Source organism: Apodemus sylvaticus, chromosome 7, assembly GCF_947179515.1.
Source record: "Apodemus sylvaticus chromosome 7, mApoSyl1.1, whole genome shotgun sequence".
Classification (NCBI taxonomy): Eukaryota; Metazoa; Chordata; class Mammalia; order Rodentia; family Muridae; genus Apodemus; species Apodemus sylvaticus.
Genome location: NC_067478.1, coordinates 37,884,626 through 37,890,937, shown reverse-complemented (window position 1 = coordinate 37,890,937; position 6,312 = coordinate 37,884,626). Strand labels below are relative to the sequence as shown.

Genomic DNA, 6,312 nt, shown 5'->3' with positions numbered 1-6,312 from the left:
ATGCAGTTCATATTAATAGTGTGTCACTGTACTTCTTTCTTTCTGCCAGCAGGGAATGCTGACCCATTGGGATGCCCGTGCCCTGTAAAGATCCTAGAGCAGGAGTGCATGTAAGTGCTGCTCTGGTTTGTTTTCTGCTGAACATTTTTTTTGTTTTGTTTTAAAGACTTATTTATTATTATGTGTAAGTACACTGAAGCTGTCTTCAGAAGCACCGGAATAAGGCATCATCAGATATGTGTAAGGATGGCTGTGAGTCACCATGTGCTTGCTGGTGTTTGAACTCAGGACCTTTGGAAGAACAGTTGGTGCTCTTCCTCACTGAGCCATCTTTCCAGCCCTGTGCTGAACTTAATGAAGTTGGTCTACTCTATGATAATCCTATCTTGAACCTGAATTCCTGTTGAAAAACCACACCTATGGATCAGGCTTCTGAGATGGACCATTACAAAGTTCTGTTGTGTTCTGTTTTAATTTTGGCAGTAATGTAATGCCTGTGTTTCTTTGTTTTTTATTTTTAGGGCCAGTGACACAAGATTTGAGAATGAAAACTAGATGTGATAAACATCCAGAAAAGGCAGATACAAGAAGAAAATGCATAGTATTAGTACTGAGATGTTTGAGATGGGGTCTCCATGGCCCTGGCTGTCCCTGTTAATCTGTCTAGTGATCAGGACAGCATCTGTTATGGCCTGCAGAGTTGATTCTTGTACATTTTTTGAGGGCTGTATGTAAATGGATTGTTTTGCCAATCCATTGAGGGTACTCTGTTCTGTGAAGGTTGTGGTGAGCTGACACAGCTGTACAGACTGAGCATAGTGAATGCAATCACGAACTTAAAGCAGCAGGTCACCATCTCAGTGATTATAAACTTGATCGTGAGCTATTTCCTTAGGCATCCCACAGTGGATATTTGAGAATGCTGCAATAAACATCCAGTTGCATTTATTTCTTCAATTAAGTATGTGTCAGAAGATTAACCAGAGCGCCTTGGTACATGTTCCACTTCCATGGTTATTGAGTTTTCAGAGTTAGTGGTCTTTGACTGATTGGTCTTTATTCCACCTGTCTCTGCTTCCCAAGTGCTAAGACTAAATGGGCTTTAATTTCTAAGTTCTTAACTGCTGCATACTTCTATTTTCCTTTGTGGTAATTGACAAGGGTTGAACTTGCTTTTTTTATTGGCAACAGTATCTCAAAATTGTCCTGATACTCAATTATAGAGATGGCCTCAGTTTAAAGAAAAAGCCACCATGCCTTCCTTTAGAATACTATAAAATTGGTAGACTTCAATTGTTTGTTACCTATATAAAGTAGTGTCACTGGTTATGGATAAATTCTTCTAGTATGCTGTTGCTTTGTGGTAACACTTTTCATGACAGTTCTCAGTATCCCTGTCTATCTGAACTCTGAACTTGGCTGATCTTGAACTCGATCCTCCTGCCTCCCCAACTCTTGGATTAAAAGCATGTCAGTCCACCCCTCTACCTAGTTTATCATTAAAGTCAAGGTCTTAAAATGATTTTTCACACTAAGGAGGAGGAATCTTGTTTGCATTGTTTTTTCCCCCCTACATATGTTAAGTTATCCTGGTAGCATTGGTGAAAACTTGCTACATTTGAAAAATGAGTTGTCTGTGCATACAAAGTTCTTTGTGGTTTCTCTACGTTAGGTGCAGTTGAATTTTTAGTCAGGTAGCTTATTTTTTAGGATGTCAGAATTCTGTTTGATACTGTGTTTTTTTAAATTTTTCCTTGTCGATACATTCTGTTTTGCAATATCACAAGTTATTTGTTGTGCCTCCTTTTTATTTATTTGAAGAAATATGAATTTCCCTTTTTTTTTCTCTTTATTTTGGGTTTTTCGAGACAGGGTTTTTTTTGGGTGACCCTGGCTGTCCTGGAACTCACTCTGTAGACCAGGCTCAGGAAATTCATGCTGGGCAGTGGTGGCGCACACCTTTAATCCCAGCACTCTGGGAGGCAGAGGCAGGCTGATTTCTGAGTTTGAGACCAGCCTGGTCTACAGAGTGAGTTCTAGGATAGCCAGAGCTATACAGGGAAAACCTGTCTTGAAAAAACCAAATCCAAAGAACCTATATATATACAGGATGCTGAATAAAATCAAAAGCAACCTTATAGAAATAGAAAACACAAGTGAAGATTTTCTATGTTGGTTGATTTCTTTGGAAGAGTGCCTCACTGTTTAGACCTGGAGCTCCCTCACACCAAGCTGGTCTTAGGAATTTTTGGCAATCCTGCCTCCCAACTGTAGATTACATGTAGGTGTCACCAAGCTAGCCAGAGAAGCCTTCCTATTAAAGGATTAAACAGATGGATTCCACACTAGTTGAACTTTAGGAAATGTACAGCTAGGCTTAAGGGACTACATGAATAAAGCATGGTATTGTTTCAGATGTATTTGTGATACAATGGGATCTTGGTATTAATGGGATGGGAAGAAATGGAATGCAAGATAAGGCTGAATGCTAAGTACATTGTAGTTTCTTAGGAGATGGGCTCAAATCACAATGGCTTTCAGTAAGAAACTGTGATGATAATTTGATGTGTTTATTATACTTTGAAAGAGGAACATGGTCAGTTTTTATAGGTTGGGGATTAGGGGTGTTATGTTTATGTGTGCAATTGCCCTTTTAGGACAGAAGGGGTGCTAAATCTCAAGCTAGAGTTCAGATGCTGTGAGGGAGCTGGGTCCTGAACTTGGTTCCTGAAATCAGTAAGCACATTTGACCACTGAGCCATCCTTATTATTGACCTGAACAAGAGACAAGTCCAAACAAGGCCTCGTTTTAGTGGGAAGTAAAATTAGTTTCCATTAAATTTACTAACTCAAACCTTTTAATACACACTGGATGACATTTTTGACTAAACCTTTTAATTACAGATTCTGACTGAATAATTCTTTTTGTTAATAAAGGACTTATACTAGTTATCATCCCTGACCTCTAGCTTGTTAAGGAACTTACCTGAGAGCTCAATAGAGACTCAAGTCTTAAAAAAAATGGGGTGTGGGTCTGAGGCTGGAGAGATGGCTGCAGTTCAAAGAACCTGGGTGTTGACAGTGCACACCTTCAATCCAGGCACTCCTAGTTCTAGACTTGCACAGTCCCTCACCCTAACACCACTCTCTGCCTCTTAGAGAGTGGAGATTCCCCCATCCCCATAATCGTAGAGATGGCTCAGCAATTAATAGCACTGGCAGTTCTGCAAGAAGTCATGAGATCAATTCCCAACAACCACAAAGAGGCTCACAGTCATCTATAATGCAATCTGATGGCCTCTTCTGGCATGCAGGTGCACACTCTGATTGAGAAATATATTTAGATAGTTTTCTTTTGATTGAATCAGGGTCTCAATATGTAGCTCTCTCTGCCTGTACTGGAACTTAAGTTTGTAGGCCAGGCTGGCCTTGAACCACAGATTGCCCTGCCTCTGACTCCAGACTGCTGGAAATGAAGGTGAATGCCTCCTTCTTAATTAATGGCTTCTCAGCATCACTCCTCAGGAGGTGAACCTGAGTAATATAAGGAAACAAGCTGAGCTGGGTGCTGGTGGCAGGCAGTTCTCTGTGAGCTGAGGACAACCAGGGCTACACAGAGAAACCCTTTCTTAGGAAAAAGAAAACCTTTATATATTTATGTGCACACACATAAATATAAAAATGCAAAAGGAAAGACTCTTTGGGGACTATTTCTGTTATTACTAGAGGAAGGAGACCCCTGCCTCTCAGGTTGAGTAGTAGAAACCCAAAAGGAATCAAAGACTTAAGTGTAAGACTTTCAAATATGAAGTCAATTTTCTGAACTAAAAGGTTACTACTTACTGTTGGGCACAGGAGGAGAAAGTGTTCCTAATAGCCTATCACAAACTGAAGGTTTGGGACTGGACAGATGACTCTGCTTTAGAGAGAGTATTACTATTCTTGAGGACCTGAGTTCAAATCTCAACACCTATCTGTACTCTGGCTCCAATTTGAAGGGGGGGGGGGAACCTACACCTCTGATTTCTATGGGCACCTGCACTCACACATTGCACAGGTGCACAGACATGCCTAAAAACAAAATCTTAAAAACAAACTGAAGCCCAGAATGGATAACTGCACCTGCTCCAAATTAAGAAACATCGACTGGTAAAGGGCCTTCCTGTCAAGCCTGACTGAGTGGAGTCCCACGAACCACACTGTGAAGGAGAAACCAACCTGTCCTGTTGCCTTCATGTTCATTACATGTTACAGCTTGATAGGCACACGAAACAAGTAAAAATAATGATAGGGCAAAGAGGGTTTATTTACAGAGATGGAAGGATAGAAGAGAGACTCAGTGGGAGAGGAAGCCCGTAACCTCTCAGACTTTCACCACAGTAAGGGGATACCTGAGAAGTGGCAGGGGATGGAGGATTTGGGATAGGTTGACCAGGTGGGGAGTAGTGAGTGGGATATAAAGTGAATAATTAAAAAAATTAATTTAAGAAAAACTGGGGTACAGACCCAAGCAGAATTCTCAACAAATTAATCTTAAAAGGCTGAGAAGCACTTAAGAAATGTATATCCTTATTTATCAGATAAGGATAAATCAACATGACTCAGATTTCATCTTCACACTCATCAAAATTACTGAGAAAAATTCTCAAGTTACAGCTCATCCTGGGAAAGATGTGGAGCAAAGGAAACACTCCTCCAGTGCTGGTGTGAGTACAAACTTGTACAGCCTTTTTGTAAATCAATATGGTAGTATCACAGAAAACTGGAAATAGACCAATCTCAAGGCCCAGGTATTCCACTCCTGGCTATACACCCATAAGATGCTCTATCATGCCATAAGGACACATGTGCAACTAAGTTCTTAGTAACTTTATTCTTAATAACTAGAATTTGGAAACAACAAAAAAATCGGTAAAGAAAATGTGATATATTTACATAATGGAATATCACTCAAATATTCAAAACAATGACACCATTAAATTTGTAGGCAAATAGACTAATCTAGAAAATATCATCCTGAGTGAGGTAACCCAGACCCAGAAAGACAAACATGGTATGTACTCAATTATAAGTGGATATAAGCCACTAAGTACAGGATAACTATTCTACAATCCACAGACATAATGAAGCTAAATATCAAAGAGGCGTGTGAGAAACACTTCTGGAGTTACCATTGTTTGAGATTAATCATGAATGTATCTGCCAACATCTGTTTTTGTTTTTAATTAAGATATGTTATGGTCTACAAGTTCCTCAGCTTATACATATGTCCTGGAGAGACTGTCCTAGTCTGATGGAAACAGCCTTAGTCAAACATACACATTGTGTACCTTAAATTTGCCACATAAGGATTTATGGACACTGTTTATCTTCCTGGAATTGGTTATGCTTTGTGTTGCTTGCCTTTAAAAGACATTGAGAAAACACACTTGCTGCGGGCATGGTATTCACCAACAGCCGTACAAAAGATAATAGGAGGAAAACACCAATACAAGGAGGGAAACTTCACCCTGGAAAAAGCAAGATAGTAACCTTCTCTCATCAAACCCAAAAGAAGTTAACCAATCAAATTTAAAAAATAACATCAAAAATAACAGGAAGTAATAATCACTATTCCTTAATATCTCTTAACATCAATGGACTCAATGCCCCCATAAAAAGACATAGAGTAACCGACTGCATATATAAACAGGACCCTATATTTTGCTGCATACAGGAAACACACCTCAGGGTCAAAGACAAATACTACCTTAGAGTAAAAGGCTGGAAGACAATTTTACAAGCAAATGGTCTCAGGAAACAAGCTGGACTAGCCAGTCTAATATCAGATAAAATTGACTTTCAACCCAAAGTCATCAAAAGAGACTCTGAGGGACACTTCTCGCTGGTCAAGGAAAAATACAACAAGAAGAACTCTCAATCCTGAACATCTATGCTCCAAATGTAAGGGCACCCTCATTCATAAAAGAAACATTATTAAAGCTCAAAGCACACATTGCACCTAACACAATAATTGTGGGTGACTTCAACACTGCACTTTCCTCAATAGACCGATCAGGAAAACAGAAACTGAACAGGGACACAGTGAAACTAATTGAAGCTTTGGACCAATTAGATTTAACAGATATATATAGAACATTCTATCCTAAAGCAAAAGAATATACCTTTTTCTCAGCACCTCATGGTACCTTCTCCAAAATCAATCATATAATTGGTCATAAGACAGACCTCAACAAATATAAGATCGAACTAATCCCTTGCCTCTTATCAGATCACTATGGAGTAAAAGTGGTCTTCAATAGCAACAAAAAC

The 6,312-nt window shown here is 39.4% G+C and overlaps 1 non-coding gene across 1 annotated transcript; it reads left to right on the top strand.

The window, feature by feature from the left end:
• The first annotated feature begins 367 nt into the window (after positions 1–367).
• Positions 368–439, top strand: LOC127690320 (small nucleolar RNA SNORD50). Its single transcript, XR_007979047.1, has one exon. It is a non-coding gene; the product is annotated as a small nucleolar RNA SNORD50 (small nucleolar RNA).
• Positions 440–6,312: the final 5,873 nt, after the last annotated feature.